We start from the raw sequence: 21519 nt of genomic DNA on the forward strand, positions 1-21519 counted from the left end.
TTTCAAGTTTTATATGTCATTTTGAGTTGATCATGTCCTTCAAAAAGTTCTAGGATCATAATCTGGTTTTAGATATAACTTCTTTCATTAATAATCTGCTATGTGGTTGGAAATTTTTCAATGTGTATCTAGTGTTTTTTTCCTTGCTTTTGCAATCGATTTGTGTAATACTTATCATTTTAGCATTGTCATGCACATGTCTCAGTAACACCCAAATGACTAAATTTTCCCTTTCTTGTGACATGAGACACCCAAATTAATGATTTTTACCTTTCTCTTGTATGATAAGTTATTCATTATTTTTAAGCATTTGTTTCTTTGATTTTGTCTGTACATATCTATAAGTACTAGAGTGACAATTTAATGTTCTAGGCCACTCCCATCCTTGTTGGAATGCGTCTCCAAATTCTTTATGGACTTCCCTTGAGATTTCTGATATTTTCTTGCATGCATTGTGGAAAATATGTTTTTTTCCATTTCTGGGTTTGTAATGGGTTTCAATATTTCCCTCATTGTGAAGGTTAGTGTGGAGTTCATTCTGGTTTTATTCTGTGGGGCTTTTGTACATGTTGCTATTTTTATTAATTTATGTGATTTGAGTTCATTTTATTTTACCTACAAGTGTGATCATCAACTTTTAAATTTTACATCACATATATATTTAATGTGATTTTTGTGCCCTCTCAACAGCTTCATTTTTCTCTACTCTTTATGCATTTTCCATAAATAATGGTATGTATCTTAAGAAGGAATTTCATTTTAATTGCCTATCCATTTTTAAGTTATTACTTTGATACATTCACAATTCCTAGCATAGTTAACCTGTAGCCACCTAGCTATGCTTATTCACTATGATGTGACGTACCTCATTAAAATTCTCTAATATCTTGCCTGGTTAACATTAATTTACACAATGCTTAGCATCCAGCTGAAAATGTTTTAATAATATACCATTTCTATTTAGTTATTTTTTTCCTACAGTTTTTTTAGATGCTACGTTATGACAACTTTGAAAGGACTTGGTGAAAACATAATGAAGGCAGGTAAGATATAGGTGAAGCCAAGGACTTTTCTTAATAGCAAACCAATTGCTCAGAATATAAACAAGAATTGACAAGTTGAATTGCATCACGTTAAAATACTTCTGTGAACTACAGGAAATAATTGCCAGAATATAGTAGTGACCCATAGAATCAGAGACAAATTTTGTTAACTATTGAATGGGCAAAGGATTAACATCCAGAATACAAAACATTCAAACAATTAAACACTAAAGAATAAAAAACCAAATCAATGAATGAAAAATTGAATAGATGTATCTTTAATGAAGAATTACAAATGCCAAAAAAATACATGAGGAAAGGTTTAACGTCCAGAAAGTTTTAATACCCAGAAAGAAAATTTTAAAAAAGCTAGAAAATGAAATTTAAAAGGATACTGAATTTGAAAAATCACCCAAATCAGAATGGCTATCTCTAAGAAAATGAACATCAACAAATGCTTGTGAGGATATGATGGAAAAGGAAAATTAACATTCTTTTAGTGGGAATGTAAATTAGTCACTAAATGTGGGTTGCAATACACAAATGCATGGGAGCAATGCTAGGAATCTCTCTATATAGCTCTCTTTATCTTAAACTAGCAAAAATCCTATGTCTTTCTTATTATCTCCTATGTTTTCTCTTCAACAAATTCAGAGAACAAAAAAGCTGAAAAGGTTGTGCCTGAAAATGGGTGTTGGGGAGCCGGAGTAGTGGGGAGGTGGCAGAAACAATGTATACACATGTAAGTAAATGTAAAAATGATAAAAACAATGCGTAAAAAAAGAAAATCAGCTTAGAATTTCCCCCAAGAAGCTGAAAATCAAAATGCTATATGATCTTGCTGTAACATTTATAGGCATATGTATGAACAAAGGAAAGAAAATATTATTAAGTGAAATAAGTCAGACATAGAAAGATAAATGTCACATGTCTTCTCTACATGTGAAATCTAAACTTAAAAAATAACATGAATGAAAAAGGGGGAATGTATGAAGGAAACCAGAAGAAGGTAGCAGCAGGAAAAACATAGGGTTATATGATCAAAATACTTTTCATGTACATATAAAGACAGAATTCTGAAACCCTTTAAAATGTTGAAAAGATGGGAGATAAAGTGCTGATTTTGGTCAAAATATATTATATGTATATAATAATGAAAAACCTTTTGGCAATTAATATTTAATAATATATAAATTATCTTGAAAATGAAGATCCCTAAAAAAGAGAAATGAAACACTGAATACCAGTAATCATTTCAATTAAAAAGAAATAAAATTAGTAATCTATAAAATAATGAACTTTATGTGACATTAATGAAATTGATAAACTTCTAATCTATTAAAAGATTATTAAAGAAAAAGGAATAAATTGCCAATATCAGTCATAAAAGAAGGGGCACCAAATGGGTATATAAAGCTCTCATTTAAGATAGTGCTACTTAAATTTTCAGTGGAAGAAGGTTATCTCCTACAGGTATTTGGCTCCACCTAAGAAAGTAATTAATACTGAAACAACTTTAAAAACTTATCACATAACAAAACTGAGCAATTTGTGTCTTTATACCTGCTCAAAAATCATTCAAAAAAGAATATGATTAATATTATTTCCTTGATACACTTGACATAAAAACATTTATAACCTGGGATTTAATTTAGTGTTAGAAAGATAGTATGCCCTGGGTTTGATTAACTGTATTTTTGATTAATATTTTAATGTTAGTTATGTTATCTATACTAATTTTGAAAAACAGGGTTTCACAGATTATACTTGAGAAATAGCTCAAGTATTCTTGAGAAATTTACTTCATAAATGACATTTAACATCAATAAAAGTACTTGGCAGGGGAGTTGAGGAGGCTAAACCAAGGAATTTACTTTCCTTAATATATATTATAGTACTAAATATTTAACATTTTCCAATTTTAAGTGACTGATGTGTAGTGCATTATGATTATCTAAAAAGAAATACAGTGAAGACAGGTAGTTCTATTGATTTTTGCAAAAAATTAACTTAATTCATTTCATCAGTAGAGGGGGCATCATGGCTGTTTCCATAGCTTAGCTAGTATGAATAATGTAGCAATAAGCAATGGTGTACAGGTAACCTGATTGAAACCTGACTTAAATTACTTTGGGTATATTCCTGGTAGGGAAATTGCTTTATCACATGGCTGTTCTTTTTCTATTTTTTGAAATTTTTTTTTCACTTATTCATATGTGCATACAATATTTGTGCCCTTTCTCACACCTCCCCCCCACGTCCTCCCTTTCACCCATGCTCCCACCCTCTCTCTCCCTACCTATCACTTCCAGGCAGAAAGGGTTCTGCCCTTATCTCTAATTTTCTTGAAGAGAAGATATAAGCATAAAAAGGAAGACAAAGAGTTTTTACTAGTTGAGTTAAGGATAGCTATACAGAGGGATTCCTATAGCTCCATGTGTGTATGCTTTACATTCTAAGTTGACTCTTCTCAAACTGACCTTTTCTCTAGTTCTTGATTTCCTTCTTTTATTGGCCTTGGTCGCTTTAAAGTTTCTGCATTAGTTCCTTTGCCTTGAAGACATCACATACTGTCATGTTTTTTGGGTTTCTTACCTATCCCCATACCTACCTTTTGTGCTCTCTCCTTATCATGTAACCAAGATCCAATCACCTTGCTGTATTGTCCCTTGATCTAAAGTCCACACATGAAGGAAAATGTATGATTATCAGTCTGCTGAGCCAGGCTATGATATTCTCCAGTTCCATTCATTTACTTGTGAATGATAAGATTTCATTCTTCTTCATGGCTAAGTAGAATTCCATTGTTTATAAATACACATTTTCTTAATCCATTTGTCAGTAGTGGGGAATCTTGGCTGTTTCCATAATTTGGCTATTGTGAATAGTGCTGCAATAAACACAGGTGTGCAAATGCCTCTGGAGTAACCTGTGTCACATTCCTTTGTATATATCCCCAGGAGTGGGATTGCTAGATCAATGGCAGGTCTATCTTTCGATTTTTAAGAAGCCTCTAAATATTTTTTCCAGAGTGGTTGCACTAGTTTGCATTCCTACCAGCAGCATATGAAGGTTCCTTTTTCCCACATCCTCACCAAAATCTGTTGTGTTTTTAGTGTTTTTGATGATGGGTATTCTAAGCGGAGTGAGGTGGAATCTTAATGTGGTTTTGATTTGCATTTCATTTATAGCTAGAGATGGTGAGCATTTTTTCATGTGTTTTTTGGCCATTTGAATTTCTTCTGAGAAATTCTGTTTAGTTCACTTGCCCATTTCTTTATTTGTTTATTAACTTGGGGAGAGTTTAGTTTCTTAAGTTCCCTATATATTCTGGTTATCAGTCCTTTGTCTGATATGTAGATAGCAAGTATTTTCTCTCACTCTGTGGGTGACCTCTCAAGTTTAGAAACCATTTTTTTTGTTGTGCAGAAGCTTTCAGTTTCATGAAGTCCCATTTTTCTATACTTTCTCTCTGTTGCTGAGCTGCTGGGGTTCTATTGAGGAAGTGATTGCCTAGATCTATTACTTCCAAGGTGTTTCCTACCCTTTCCTTACCAACTTTAGAGCTTGGGGTCTGAAATTAAGGTACATGATCCATTTTGAGTTGATACTAGTACAGGGTGATAAACATGGACCTAGTTTCAGTTTTTTGCAGACAGCTGGCCACTTATCCCAACAAATTTATTCAAGAGGCTGTCTTTTCTCCATTGTTTATTTTCAGCATCTTTTCAAAAATAAGTTGGATAGAGTTGTTTGGATTCATATCCAGTTTCTCTATTCTGTTTCACTGTTCTTCATGTCTGTTATTTTCCCAGTACCATGCTGTATTTCTTGTTCTTGCTTTGTAATATAGTTTGAAATCAGGTATTGTGATACCTCCAGCATTGTTCATTTGCTGAGTATGGCCTTGGCTATTCACAGTCCCTTGTGTTTCCAAATGAATTTTAGGTTAGATTTTTCAATCTCTGTGATGAAAGTCATTGGGATTTTGATGGGAATTGCATTAAACATGTAGATTGCTTTGGGTAGTATAACCATTTTTACTATATTGATTCTACCAATCCATGAGCATGGTTGATCTCTCCACCTTCTGTACTCTTCCTCAATCTCTTTCCTCAGGGTTTATAGTTCTCCTTGTTGAGGTCATTCACATACTTTGTTAAGTTTACTTGTAGGTATCTGATGTTTTTGAGGCTATTATAAATAGAATTGTTTTCATATATTCTTTCTCAGTTTGTCCATTATTAGTGTATAGAAAAGCTAATGAGTTTTGTATATTGATTTTGTGTCCTGCCACCTTGCTGTAGCTGTTGATGCTGTCTAGGAGTTTTTGAGTAGAGGTTTTTGGGTTTTTAAGGTATAGGAACATATTGTATGCAAATAGGGATATTTTGACATTTTCTTTACCTATTTGCATTCTGTTTATTACTTCTTCTTGACTAAGTACTCTGGTTAGATATTCCAGTACTATGTTGAATAGGAATGAGGATAATGAGCACCCTTGTCTCATTCCCTTTTTTAGGGGAAATTGTTTCAGTTTTTCGCCATTGAGTATGATGTTGGCTGTAGATTTGTCATATACAACTTTTATAATGTTCAAGTATTTCTATTCCTAGTTTTCTTGGAGCTTTTAATATGAAATGGTGTTGGATAATGATGAAGGCTTCTCTGTGTCTATTGAGATGATTAAGTTATTTTTGTCTGCTTCTATTAATGTGCTGTATTACATTTATTGATTTGCTTATGTTGAACCACCCCTGCATTCCTAGGATGAAGCCGACTTGGTTATGGTGAATGACCTTCCTGATTTATTGTTGAGTTCAGTTTGCCATTATTTTATTGTACATTTTTGCATCAATATTCATTAAAGAGATTGGCATATAGTTCTCCTTTTTGGAGGTGACTTTGCCTGGTTTAGGGATGAGTGTGATACTGGTTTCATAAAATGAATTAGGCAGTTTTCCTTCCCTTTCTATTTCATGGAACAGTTTGAGGAGAGTTGTTATTAGTTCTTCTTTAAACATCTGATAGAATTCAGCAGTGAATCTATCAGGTTCTGGACTTTTATTTGTTGGGAGACACTTTATTGCTGTTTCAATTTCATTGTGTGCTATGCATCTATTCATGTGATTAATGCCCTCTTGGTTCAATTTTGGATGATCATAAGTATCTAGAAATCTGTCCATTTCTCCAAGATTTTAAAATTTATTGGGATATAGATTCTCAAAGTAGTCTCTGATGATTTCCTGGATTTCTGTGGTGTTTTTGGTTATCTCCCATTTTGCGTTTCTGATTTTACTGATCTGGATTTTTTCTCCCTTCATTTTAGTCAGGTTTGTCAGAGGTCTGTCAATCTTGTTTATTTTTTCAAGCAACCAACATTTCATTTCATTAATTCTTTGTATGTTTTTGTTTTGTTTTTATTTCATTGATTTCAGCTCTTATTTTTATTATTTCTCTCCTTCTGTTTGTTTTGGGGTTTGCTTGTTCTTGTTTTCTGGAGTTTGAGATGTAGCATTACATCACTGATTTGAGATATTTCTGTCCTTTTACTATATGCACTCATGGCTATAAACTTTCCTCTCAGGATTGCCTTTGCTGTGTCCCACAGGTTCCAGAAGTGGTGTTTTCATTTTCATTAACTTCCAGGAACCTTTTAATTTCCTCTTTTATTTCATGAATGACCCATTGATCACTGGGCAATGTGTTGTTCAGTTTCCAACTGTTAGCATATTTCATATTTTTTGCTATTATTTTTGTTGAGTTCTAGTTTTAATGCATTGTGATCAGATAGAATGCATGGTATTATTTCTATTTTCTTATATTTGCTTAGGCTTGCTTTGTGCCCTAGGATATGATCAACTTTGGAGAAGGTTCCATTGGCTGCTGAGAAGAATATATATTGTGTAGAAGTTGGACGAAGTATTCTGTAGACAGCAGCTAAGTCCATTTGATCTATGGTATGATTTAGATCTAGGATTTTTTTATTAATTTTTTGTTTGATTGACCTACCTATTGGTGATAGGAGGTTATTAAAGTCTCCCACTAGCACTGTGATGGAGTTTATATATGATTTTAGGACCTTCAGAGTATGTTTGATTAAACTGGGTACATTGATATTGGGTGTGTATAGGTTGATAATTGTTATTTACTTTTGGTGTATTTTCTCTTTTATTAGTATGGAATGTCCTTCTTTATCTCGTTTGATCAATATAGATTTGAAGTCTATATTGTACGAGGTAAGTTTTTCTACTTCTGACTGTTTTGGGGGACCATTGGCTTGATAAATCTTCTTCCAGCCTTTCACCCTAAGCCTAAGCTTGTTCCTGTTGATGAAATGGGTCTCATGTAAGCAACAAATTATTGGATCTTCCTTTTTAATCCAGTTTGTCAAACGGTGTCTTTTGATGGGGTAATTAAGTCTGTTAATATTCAGTATTAATATAGGTATGTTGTGGTTCCTGTCATTTAATTGTCTTAGTTGTTTTAGGTTTTGATTGTGTGCAGCTAAATCGATGTTACTCTCTACTTTCTTGCCTTTTCTTCTCCTGTGCTTTGGTACTGCCTGCCCTTTCATAATTTTGTTTGCTTTCACTTTGCAGAATTTCTTGAAGAATCTTTTGTAGTTGTGGCTTTGTGGTCATATATTGTTGTAGTTGTGCTTATCATGGAAGACTTTTATTGTTACATCTATTTTGAATGATAGTTTTTCTGAGTAGAGCATCCCAGGGTTGAAGTTATTTTCATTCAGTGCTTGGAACACCTCACTCCATGCTCTTCTTGCTTTGAAGGTATCCTTTGAGAAATCTGCTGTGATTTTGATGGGTTTACTTTTGTGTGTTATTTGTTTTTTCTTCTCTTACAGCCTTCAATATTCTTTCTCAATACTCTGTGCTTGATGTTTTAATGATGATATGTCATGGGGTGGTTCTATTTTGGTCAAGTCTTTTTGGTGTTCTGGAGGCTTTCTGTACTTGATTGCCATTGTTTTCTCTAGATTTGGGTTATTTTCTGTATTTATTTTGTTGAATATGTTACAAAATTCTTTTGTTTGCACCTCTTCTCCTTCTTCAATGCCCATGATTCTCATGTTTAGTCTTTGATTGAGTTGGTGCATTCTTGCATATTCCTTTCACAGGTCTTGAGTTTTCTGACTAGTAGTTCTTCAGTTTTTCCTTAATTAAAATTTCATTTTTGAGTTCTGAGATTCTGTCTTCTGCTTGTTCTAGTCTGCTTGTGTGGCCTTCCATTTTGTTTTGCATTTCTCTTTTGTTCCTTTTTTCTGAAGTTTTCCATATCATGGGTCACTTCCTCTTTAGTATTGTCAATTTATGGTATTCTTTTTTTAACTTTGGTGTTTATTCAGGGCTTGTAATATTTATTTTTGTTGTCTTGGAATTTCTTCAGTGTCTCCTGTACAATGTGGTTGACCATATCCAGGATCATCTCTGTGAAATTCTCATTGATTACTTGCAGGATTTCTTCTTTCAGAATGTTCTTATGGGCTTTCCTGGGTTCCTCAGTATAGTTTTTCTTTGTTTCGCTGGAGTCTGAATCTGAGTATCAGTTTTCTTCAATTCCCTCTGGTTTCTGTACTAACTTGTTATTGGGGGAAAAATGATTTCCATCCTTTTTCCTTCTTCCCTTCATTCTACTTGGTGCTGTTACTGTCCCTGGACTGTGTATAATTTAGTATAATCTACCTTGTAATAGTAAAGTTAATGATAACTACAATGGAAGAGTAAGAAGAAAAAGAAAGAAAAGAAAAAATAGAGAGCTGAAGAAATTAATGAGTGTTTACTCTTGATGACTGTATTCATCAACAGTAAACTAAGCAAGTATTTAGAGAAAAAGAGAAAAAGAAAAAAGAAGAGGGAATAAGAAAAAAAAATCTTTTTCAATAAAAATTCCAGTCTTAATAACTCTGGTGTTAATTGTTCAGTAGCCAGTCCTGGTTGGTATTTGAGTACTAGCTTTGTTTTTGTCTCACCAGAGGGAAAAATTAATATTAATAATGAAAAAAGAAAAAATAATTTAAAAAATAGAAAAGATATATAAAACTATAAAAAATTAAAATTTCAGGTCCAGAAACAATGATGTTTCAGTCTTAGTAGTTCTGGTATTGCTCTTTCAACATCCAGTCCTGGTGTTGGTATTTAAGCATTAGCAGTGTCATTGTCTTGCCAGGTGGTTGGGTCAACTATCAGCCTGTTTCAGGCTGTGGTTCATCTGCCACCTACTTCCTGCAGGCTGCTGTTGCTGGCTTTATGTATTTAAAATTTGCTGGGAGAGTTTTCACACCCACCTACTGCAGCAAGTTTTGTTTATTTAAAGCTCATGAGTGTGACTGCCCCTTCCCTCTTCTCCAGTGAAGAGTGCTGCATGTCAGCTACTGTTGCAGGCATTATTCAGTAAAGTTCGCTTGGGGGAGCCATCACACCCACCTTCTCTAGAAGGCTTTGTTTATTTAACGTTGGCTAGGGATACTGCCCCTCCCCACTTCTCCAGCATTCTCAATGCATCCTGCCCCCTTTGCTACATGTCCTTTTCAGTTCCTTGCTTATTGTTCAGTTTTTTCCCCAAGGGCATGGGTCAGACTGTCCAGGGGGCTATGCTGGTTTATCCCAAGTGTGGCTGTGGGGATGTCCTGTGCCACTTATTTGCTCACCTGTTGGTCTGTGTCTCCCAAAAATGTTATGAACTGGTGTCTGGAGGTGCAGGAGCCCTCCTGGTTTCTCTGTGTAAGGTGGCATGCAGAAGCTCTGTGTAGGCTGGGGGTTCAGGGTGTCAGAGTTGTTCTTCTTTTGGTGGTTTTTCAGGCCAGGTGTGTCTCCAGCATCTCAACAAGATTTTTGCTTTACAGAGCTCATGCTGTCAACTTCCTCTATCTAGTTGCTATCTTGGATCTTTTGAGGAGTTTTGATTTTGTTTTTCATGTGATTTTTACATACACTGGAATTTTTTTGAGCCACAAAGAAGAATGAAATTTTTCCCATTGGCAGGTAAATGGACAGAACTGGAGAACATCATCTTGAGTGAAGTTAGCTAGATTCAGAAGGCCAAAAGCCATGTTTTCTCTCATCTGTGGAATATAGAGTTAATACAAATGCATGCAATATTATGAAAAACAGGTCATGCTAAGCAGAGATCAAATATGAGAGTTTTCTAAACATTCATGCAGAAATAAGTTTTGAGCAGAATAACAAAAAGATATTTTAGAAAATATCTGATTTCTATTCTATTTAATGTTTCTCTGATTTGTATTATAACTTTCTGTAAGCACAAACTTCTATTACAAGTTTTCAAACCTAACTGGTGTGACAATTTTATGGAAGTGCTGATTTGCCTCCATTTCTTTTCAAAGAATCAGCTTTTTGTTTCTTTGATTCTTTGTGTGTTTTTGTTTGTTTCTATTTCATTGATTTCAGCCATTATTTTAATTATTTCTTTCCTTCTGCTTGTTTTGAGATTTGCTTGTTCTTTTTCTAGTAGTTTGAGCTGAGTATTAGATCATTGTTTTGAGATATTTCTGTCCTTTTAATATATGAACTCATGGCTATATACTTTCCTCTTAGGCCTGCCTTTGCTGTGTCACACAGGTTCGGATAGCTTGTGTTTTCATTTTCATTAACTTCCATGCATGTTTTAATTTCCTCTTTTATTTTATCAATGACCCATTGATCATTCAGCAATGTATTGTTCAGCTTCTAATTATTTGCATATTGTTTACTGCTGTTTTTGTTGTTGATTTCTCACATTGAGTTTAATTGATGCCATCATTTCAAGAATACATCAGTGATTGTCCCTTTTCCCCAAATGGTTATGAGTAGTTTCCTTCCCATTATGACTTCTCCAAAATTACTCATTTATTGCCATGGTCATATTAATGTATTTTCTACTGTCTTATCTAAGTGACCATATTCTTACTGTTTTTATTTGAGATTAAAATTATCTGTATGAATATGGTTAATATCTTGGTTTAGATCCCATCTGGCTTATGGGAATGGTAGACTCCTTTTTTTAGATTTTCATCATTAGGTCTGAAGATACTACCATTTTTACAGCTTCTCTGGTATCCTTTGTTTACACAGGGTTGAAGGCCAATTTAACATTAAATTTGGATCCTAAGAAATGTTTTTTCTTTGAGTGCTGCTACCAGTTTTTAATTTTTTTCCCCTTTTTTAAGATAGGTACAATGGAGTACATAGTTTGCAGCATGACTTTTTGTCTACATGACAGTATTGATTAATTTATACCAACAGATTACTTTTTTCCTAAAATGCAATAGTTAATCTAATATACATTACATATAATTGAAAGATTGACGTGTGGATGATGTTATTTTTAGATACTTCCTGTTTCTCCTTCTTTGATCTTAACACATTTGCCTAAAGAGTAGAATGTACTTTGAGTCATTTCTTTTCATATTATGTATCACTTATGTACATATTTTCTTTGACGGACTATTTGTGGTGCAGGTAACATAAGAGCATCATGATTTTCTTTGACATTGAGATGTAAGAAATTTCCTCTAAATTATATTTTGTCCTGGTAGAATTAATGTACAGTATTTAAGAGTTAAGTGAAATCACTATAATAATTTACCATTTCCACAATCACATTTTTATACCTTATAGATTTCAGTTACAATTTATATTGATCATAGAATCTTGAGAGTCTCAGAGGGTACATTTTGACACACAAATAAAATTTCTTCATGATTAGTCTGTTATATTTAGAGTAATTAAAGATACTTGACTTTTATTATCACATTTTCTGTATTTTGGAATTTTTGTTATTTCAGTGCTGTCATGCACATTTCTCAATATGTTATCAATCCATTCAAATTAGTGATCGTTTCACTTCTTTTATCATAGAAAAATTCAATGCTTAATATATGACAACTGTTTTCCTTTGAATTTATCAGTACATTTGTGTTAGCCTTTGGGTAAAGATTTAATATCTTGGGCTATGACAAATCTTCCAGTTGGAACATGTCCTCAAATTCTTTGGAGATTTCTTGGTAAATTGTCTGAATTTCTCAATTAGTATAATATCCCAACCACCCACATGCACACTATTGATAAAAACCAGGTTGTAAAAACCCAATTATTTATCTCTGCACTCAGTTTTTACATTGGTTATGCTGAATGGATTTTAATTAAATCTTTCTCTTATGAAAATTTAATTGTAGTATCCTTAGGTATGGAACATAATTTAAATAATTATTCAAACATGTAATATGAATATGCATTCATTTAGAATGCAGAGCCTATGGTTCATTTAACTCCAGTTGCTCATATGCAATTTTCCTTCTAGTATATCTGCTTTGAATTGAGTAATATCTTACTTTCCTTAAACAAAATATTTCTAATGTAATTTATATATTTATATGAAATAAAACAATAAAACTTGTTGTAATTGTTTTAAGTAGGTGAATGGAAAAAAAGGGAAGATTTGGTGGAGCAAATCTAACTAAGGCACATCATAAGCATGTATAGAAATGTTACAATGTTTTATTTTTGCCACTGCACATATTTTATTTTCTTCTCTGCTTAATCACTATATATATATATTCTTTTGTAAATAGAGAAATTTGTTTAGGGAAGGACTTTGGTTTTAAATGTATATATCCTTTTGTGGAAAAATTTACTTAGAGTGAAATTTCCTGGCACAGTTATCTTGTGGCCTACTTGATTTTCTCTCCATTGTGATGTCACAAACATCCATGAAAATCAGTGTTGTCCTGATAAACTTCATGAACATAGTGTTCAGTAGCCAGCTAAAAATCTCTGTAATAGTTTTTACTTCTATGGAGTATAGTTTTGTTACATATTCTAGAGTACTATGATATTTTGAGTTCATCCTTGATGAACTAATTGACATTTCTAGTGGAAAACACTTAGATTTAGAGATAAACATTCTTCAAGATTATTCTGATATGTGAAGAGAAAAATTTTTGTCTGTCTCTGGACAGTTTTTGGACTTGTTTACATAATAGTTCATACAACAGTACTGTCGTGCATACTTCTCAATAGACTACTGTTCCATCAAATTATTGATTTCTTTACATCATTTACCACAGAATAATTTATAACTTAATATTTGAAAGCATTATTTATTTGATTTCTTGGTACATTTTTTTCACTAATGTAAAAATTTACTATACTAGGTCTGGCCCATTCCTATACTTGGATCATGTTCTCAACTTGTTAGGAGTTTTTATTGTGAGTTCTTTGAGTTCCTTACACTCTCAATAAAATTGTTTCTCCTCTTTACTGGATTGTTGCTGGGTTTAAGTTTTCTTTGTCAAAGTTGCCATAGAGAATATCTATGTTGCAACATCTTCATCTTGTGATTTATTATGTGTGTGTTGTAGTATTAATTAATTTGACTGAATTTTTTTCTTCTCTAAATATGCAATTGTAAATTTTAAAATTTTGTCTCCCATGTATATTTTATTATTTTTTGACTTCCCAAATTTCACTTATTTACTTTTTATTCTCCATATATTTTCCTCTATAAAAAGGTATTATGAGGAGTTTATTTTTGAGTCACATCTTGTACTATATGTACATTGCATAGATACACTGGTGATTTCTTGAGGCAGATAAGATGTGACCATCCTAATGTTCTTATTCATTGTCATGTCAGAAGATCCTGTAAATTTTAAGATGCGCTAGTGATATTCATATGCAGTTACACGAAACCATGCCAATATGTAACCTCTTCTAAGATTCTTCTAAGATTGAACATTCTGTTCAAACTTCCTAGATTTATAGGTCATTTTGCATTGACTCTTACTTTTTAAAATTACAGAAGCAAACATCTGGATTTGATATAAACTTTCATCATAGTTCTTCTGATGTATGGAGTATAATTTTTATCACTAAGTCTTCTGATATTTTCCCTTTCTTGTATTTGATTCTGTAGTGATTTTCTCCTATATTCTTATGTAAATTCCTCAATATACTCTTGCTCCATTCAAGTTATTGATTTTTATGAATATTTTAAAGGAAGAGCAATCCTATGGCACATATCCACAAAATACCTCAAACAAAATAGAAACTGAATACTATAAAATTTTGTATCACTTCAAAAGATATTAGAGACAATTTGTTGATATGGATGTATAATATGGCATGACATTTTTGTTTTACTAATTTGTTCCTTTATCCCTTTAGTGAAATAAAGAATGATAGTGATAATATATATACTATGTAGCAGCATTTATTACAAACCTTTATAAAATTTACTTGGTTTGCTAATGAATATACAGGTAAAGTACAGTTTAGAGTTATGTTTATTGTCTCCACATCTTTCTTAATTATCTGGAATTCATGAAATGAAATGAAAACTGTTCATTTATTGTAGGTTAGAAACAGCCTGCAGTTTTATCCTTAGACAAACACACTATAAAAAATGCAATATGTTCAAGCTATTCTAAAATATCCAGAACATAATTTATATTTTGGTATCAACACAATAATTCTTTCCTAAAATAGGTTAGATATTAACACATATCACTTAAATTTGGAAGATGAAATTTCATATTTTAAAAATGTGTGTATAATTATAAAAGTTTTGATAAAATCATACTTGTGGAAAAAAGAAATTAGCACAAAAACAGAAAAGTCAGTTATATTCAAATAAAATAGTGTTTGATTCAAATTATTCACTTAGGAAGTAGCATGATAATTTTCTAGAACAACATAAATGTTTATGAATATAAAATTCTTGGGCTCAAATACATTATAAAGTGATAGTGATCACACAAAAAGTGTTGCTTTGCCTCTTAGCCATTATGTAGCTTAACAAGATGAATAAGAGCTATGATATTTATTTTTGGATTACAAACAAAGTGTTTCTCTTAGCTTTAGTTAAATTGCAAAATCATTACATCTTTGACCACATCATGATTTCTCACTTAATATCTGAAAGCATTTGTTTCTTTAACTTTTTTCAGTACATTTCTATCAGAAACATGGTGAAAATTCAGGGTCATATGCTAGAACAATTATGATTCTTTGAGCATCTGTTCAAAAACTCAGGGGATTTCCTTGAAAATTCACTGAGATCCTGTTTCCAAGGTCTCCTTCTCTCCTTTACATTCACTGTCAAGACAATTCAGTTTATAACATCTTGTTAATTCACATTTCCACCCAGTTTTGGGCTTTGAAGATGCTCATAGGGTTTTTTTATGCAAATTTGAGTATATTATTCTTAGGCATTGCCATTTCCTTTAATAATTGTTCAAGCATGTGGCAGTGGCTATTTTGTTTTCACCTTCTATATTCTTCTGTCTTTTGTAGAAATTATGAGTAATAGATTTTTTTCTTTTTTTGCTGAATAGTTGCTTTCTTTCCACTATCTTCTTCAAAAGTAGTAATTTATTAACATTTCTATACCAATATATTTCACTTTTCATGTATCTCTTCATAATGGCTCCCTTTCCTCAGTGCTTGATGATTATATTTTCTTCCTATAATTCATTAGTAAAATTATTTCATTTTTAACAATATCATACAAATGATTTGCTTACAAGTCAAACATTTTATATTTATTTTTATTACCATATTATTATATTAATGGGTGTACATTGTGAGATTTAGAAAAGTGTTTTACAACATACAATAGTTGAATTCACCCTCCATCATTCTCCTTTATGTCTTCCTATCCCCATTCCTGGAACTGTTTCAATACATCTAATTTTTACATTTCTTATTTGAGTACATAATGTTTCCCTATATTAAACCTCCAGCACCCTTTTCTTATACTGTCCTGCCTCCCACTGATACCAACCCCCAGATAAGACTTGTTTTACCTTCTTGTGCTTTTTTTGAAAAAAAAATGCATTTATGAGTGCTTAAGATAGCTATACAGGTCGTTTCATTCTGACATTTCCCTATGTATATGTATTATTACCTGAATTGGTTCACACATTCTGTTTTTCTCATTTCTGCCTTAGTCCCCTTTTTATGCTGATTCCAACAGGTATAAAATTATATAGTCTTTCTTCCCAACTATACATCTGGCAAGGGATTAATAACTAGAATATACAGGAAGCTCATAAAAAAATCTCTCCCCAAAATCTGCTACTCAATGAAGAAATGACCAAATTAGCTGAGCAGAACTTTTTCAATGAAACAAGTCCCAAGCGGCCAAATAACACATGAAGAAATGCTCAGAATTCCAGTCATAAAGGAAATGTAAAAGATTCCACCTGACTCATGTTAAACTGGCTATCATCAAGAACACAAACAACAAGTGTTTGCAAGGATGTGAGGAAAAAGAACCCTCATACACTGTTGGTGGGAATGTAAGATAGTACAATCACTATGGAAAACAATAGGGAGTTGCCTCAAGAAACTAAAAATAGGACTCCCATATGCTGCTCCAATACCACCCTAGGGATATACCCAAAGGAATGTAAGTCAGAATACAGCAAAGACTCTTCCACACTGATCTTTATTGCAGCAATATTCACAATAGCCAAGCTATAGTAACAGCCAAAATGCTCTAAAATTGAGGAATGAATTAAGAAGATTATATATATGAATTAAGAAAATGCTTGTGTGTGTGGAGGTGTTGTATTCATTAGGAAGAATGAAACCACTTAGTTTGAACATGAATGGATGTAGTTGAAGGACATAATGTTAAGTGAAATAAGCCTTGTTCATAAAGAAAAAAAGTGTATTATTTCTTTTATATGTGAAAGATAGTCACAATACAAGTGCAAAAATATTAAAATTGGGTTAAGGGGCAATAATGAATGGAAGAAGGAGGCTAAATGAAGGAAGCTAAGAAGGTGAGTATAGTTGATGTGCTTTCTATAAAAGTATCACTATAGAACTTATATCAGTGTATTTTATAAATATATGTGAGTGACTATTTTGTTTGTAACTTTTTCTTTAAATTTTAATAAATATCTTTGAACACGTTTCTTCTCATTTTCTTTGCACATTCTGTCACTTGTAAATGCAATGTTTCTTTTAGGCCTTTTAATTCTGAGGTCAGGATCTTCTTCTATTTTCTGTGATTTCCTGAGAGTTTTTCTACACATTGCAAAAAGTCAAAGATAAAATAAAGTGCATATAATTTGTAGCACCCTGATTAATTAAGTGGCTGAATTTTTTCCCTAGAACTGCAGTAGTCAATTTTTTCATTTACATCCTACATAAAAATTTAATGTTATTTTTTCTTTACTTCAATTTTTTTTCTATGTTCTCTGTTCAATCTCAATAAAACTTTTCTAAACCATGGAATGGATTTTGTACATATATTACAATTTAAATTACATGTTCTACTTTGTGAAGACTTACTTAGAATCTTATTCTTAAACAAGTATCCTGTGGTCATGTTGAATTTCTTAGTGAGAAGTCAGAAAGTTCATAGTAATTATTTTTCTGGAAACCTTACTGTACACAGTGTTTGGAAGCCACATGAAATTATACCAACGATTGACCATTGTAATGTAATAATGTTTGTATACTTTCTAGATTTATTTGGCATAGAATTCGTTCTGGCTTATAATAAATTTTAAGGCAAAATTTAAGGTTTTATATATAAACTTCCTTCCTGATTTTTCTCCTAAGTGTAGGATAATTTTTATGATACCTGTCTTCTGCTTTATTTCTGTGGTTTTGAATTCATTTTTCACATTTTATGTAAGTATTCTCATTCACAATTTTCAATAAATTATTGCTTCATCACTGATATTTTATGTTTCAATACATGATAATTTATAACTGAAAAAACTGACAACTTGTATGTTCATTTCTCTCAGTTCTTAGGGTATTGTTTAGTGTCCTAGAACATCCACCAGGACTCTTGAAATTTCTCTGTGAATGATCTCTGTTCCTACAAATCTAATATATTCTGGCCATTGAAAAAAATCTATTACATACATTTATGAATAACAAAATACATATAAAAATGTCAGAAAATATAGGTGCCATAAACAACATAGACTCTATGTAGCTTATGTAAGACATGGATAAATTCAAAATCAATACCAATCTAGAAAAGAAAAAATCTTGTTTTATTAATTCAAAAGTTCTAGGAGTAACTGAAATTCTTACATGTCCTGGTCACCTTCTTGAGCACTATGATTAAAAATAAGGATATGCCCATCTGATAATTTACATTTATTTCTGTGATAATTTTTAGTGATTGGATTTTAAGTAGACTTTTGCCTTCTGAGTATTTGACTGGATATTTCCGTATTGCCATTTCTCTTTCACAGTTACTCAAACTTGTGGAAGGAAGCTTTTAATCTTTACCACAGAAACTGTTTACTTCTTTTCAAATGCATTGGTAAGTATTCCATTTCAGTACTCCTTCATACTCTACATAAATTTTGATTTCTTGTCTTTTATTCAAACTTTATAGCTCTCCTCTAAATATACTTTGCACTTGAATCACTGAATCCTTATTTTGATCCTAAATTGCTATCACTCTTTGGTGATTTTTGATATTCTAGGCTATGTCCATCTGAGCACTTTGAGCATGTGATATTAGTGCAACTTTAGGAATGATCATGAATCTCCTTGAGTTTGGGAGTAATTTTCCTATAAAAATTGAATTAGCAATATTTACCCTTCTTTCACTGGTTCTTTTGAGTAAATAATATTGGACCATAAAGTGCTTTCCTCTAACTATAAATCAATGTAAAATCAATAGCATTATTATATACAATAATGAATAGTCTGAGAAACATATAGGAAACAAATACCATTTACAATAGGTTCAAAAAATATAAAATACCTAGGAATAAATTTAACAAAGGAAGCAATCAACCTATAAAGTGAAAACAAGTCATGAATGAAGACATCAGAAGATGGAAGGACATCTCATGTTCATGGATTGGCAAAGTCAATATTGTGAAAAATATCTTCAGTCCTGACATCAATCTATATGATCAATGCAATCCTTATCAAAATCATAAGGAAATTCCTCACAAAGATAGAAGAATATCAATCTTAAAGTTCATTTGGAAGCACAAGAGACCTTGAATAGCCAAAGCAATGCTGATCCAAAAGAGCAGTGCTGGAGGTAACACAATACCAGTCTGCAAACAATACCACAGAGCTATAGTAATAAAAGAAGCATGGTAGTGGCAAAAAAAGACCAGAAGACCTATAGAATAGAAGACCCTGACACAAACCTATGCAACTATAGCCATCTGATTTTCAACAAAGGTGGGCAAAATATAAACTGGAGAAAAGGCAGTATCTTCAACAAATGGTCCAGGGAAAACAGGATTTCCACCTGTAGAATACTGAAACTAGGTCACGATCACCTTGTACTAGCATCAATTCAAAATGGGTTAAAGATCTTAATGTAAGATCAGAATCAGTGAAAGTAATCCAGGAAAAAGTAGGGAACACATTGAACCACATAGGCATGTGTAATAGCTTTATGAAAAGAATTCAAATAGCTCAGCAATTAAGACAAAATATTGACAAATGATACTACATGAAACTGAAATTTCTGCACAGCAAAGGAAACAATTACTAAACTGAAAAAACAGGCTACATAATGGAAGAAAATCTTTGTCAGCTGTACATCTGATAGGCGATTAATAACCGGAATATACTAGAAGTTCAAAACACAAACCTCTCAAAGAATCAACAACACACTGATTAAATGAACTAAACAGACAATTCTCAAAAGAATAAGTACAAATGACCAATGGACGTGTCAAAAAATGGCCAACTTCTTTACTACAATGGAAATATAAAGCCAAACTACATTGAGATTTCACCTCATCTCAAATAAAAATGGCTGTTGCCAATAACACACAAAAAAACAAATGACAGCAAGGATGCCTGAGAAAAAGAACACTTCTCTTCTGGTTGTGGGAATGTAAATTAGTGCAACCTCTGTGGAAAGCAATATGTAGGTCCCTCAAAAAACTAAAAATAGAACTAACACATGATATACCAATACCACTCCTAGGCATATATCTGAAAAAATGTACTCCAAAATATGATAAGGCAACTTACACACTCATGTTTTTTGTGGCACTACTTATAATAGTCAAATTTTAGAAGCAGCCCAGATGAACCAAATTTATGAATGGATTAACAAAATGTGGTATGTATACAAAATGGAGGTTTATTCAGCCATAAAAAGAATGAAATAATATTGTTTACAGGTAAATGAATGGATCTGGAGAACTGCATGGTAAGCATAATAAGACAAGCTCAAAAATCAAAGGTTGCGTGTGTTCATATGTGGAAGCTATACATATAAACTATATATATATATATAATACATAAGTAACATATATATATATATATATATACATATATAGTCATATATATACATATATGGTAACAGAGAAAACAAAATTGTAGTAGTGAGTGTGACAGGATACTACAGGAGGTGGGAGAGAAAGTGTTAAAGAATGAAAAACTTTGAAATAATCCATCTATATATGAGTATAATATAACTCACTTTATAGTAATCTGTTGAATACAAGGGGAGCATGATGAAAGAGAATGAGTAATTAACAGTGGGAGGGGGTTACTTTGATAAAAGCATGATATATACAGACCTGAAGGAAAAGTGTGAGCTTCCTGGACTCTCAATATACACTTAATTTAAAACTACAAAGGCAGATCCAAGATGGCAACTAGGACAGAGCAGCAGACCTCATGAACTCTTGAACCAGGGACCTTGCTGACATGCTGCAGATACATTTGGCTGAGGTAAAGCACTAGGAAGAGCCAAAAATACAGCACTCTAAACCCTTAGATCATGGAAAGCTTTCCATGCTCTATCTAATAAAAGAACAGCTGGCCTGCCAAGTACCGACCCCATAGGCCCACAGAGCTCTTGCTCAGCTCCGCTGGGCTCTCTGCACCTTGGGCTGTGCCGGGCCACAGCATCAAGCCAGATCAATGCACCACTGGGCTCCCTATCCCTAGTGCCTTGCTGGGCCTCAGCCCCACACAAATTCCACACTCTACTGGGGTCAATGCCCCTTGGGTTCCCAACCACTCAGACCCTGCCAGATCCCATCTCTGTGTGGAATGATCAGAGCCATGCCCCACTGGGATCCCCACCCCTCAGGCACTGCCAGATCCCCACCCCACCAGAATCCCTTCCCCTCAGGCAGAGCCAGGCCACAGCTCTACAGGCTTTCCAGATAACTGCTCCATCAGGCTACTGCTCAGGCCACCACTAGAAGGCTCCAAACCTGCCTAAGAGACACACACAGACAAGACTGGTTGCTAAAGGAGTAACATCAGAATAACTAAGACTGCAATTCTACTATTCCAGAACTGGTGATATTTTTTCTTCTTTCATCCTTCTTTAAAAGTTTGGCTGCCTGGTTTGCTGTTTGATCAACCATCTCCTCTCTCATTTTTTTCCCTCTCTTCTCTCTTCCTTTCATCTTTCCTTCTCTTATTCTTTTTTATCCTTCTCTCTTGGTTTTGTTAGTATCAATATTGTAACCCACCTAATA

The 21519-nt window shown here is 32.9% G+C and overlaps 1 pseudogene; it reads left to right on the forward strand.

Moving 5' to 3' along the window:
* The first annotated feature begins 1000 nt into the window (after positions 1-1000).
* Positions 1001-21519, forward strand: part of LOC141415478 (tubby-related protein 3-like) — a 31945-nt pseudogene continuing 11426 nt past the window's right edge.

This window comes from Castor canadensis, chromosome 13 (genome assembly GCF_047511655.1).
Source record: "Castor canadensis chromosome 13, mCasCan1.hap1v2, whole genome shotgun sequence".
NCBI lineage: Eukaryota > Metazoa > Chordata > Mammalia > Rodentia > Castoridae > Castor > Castor canadensis.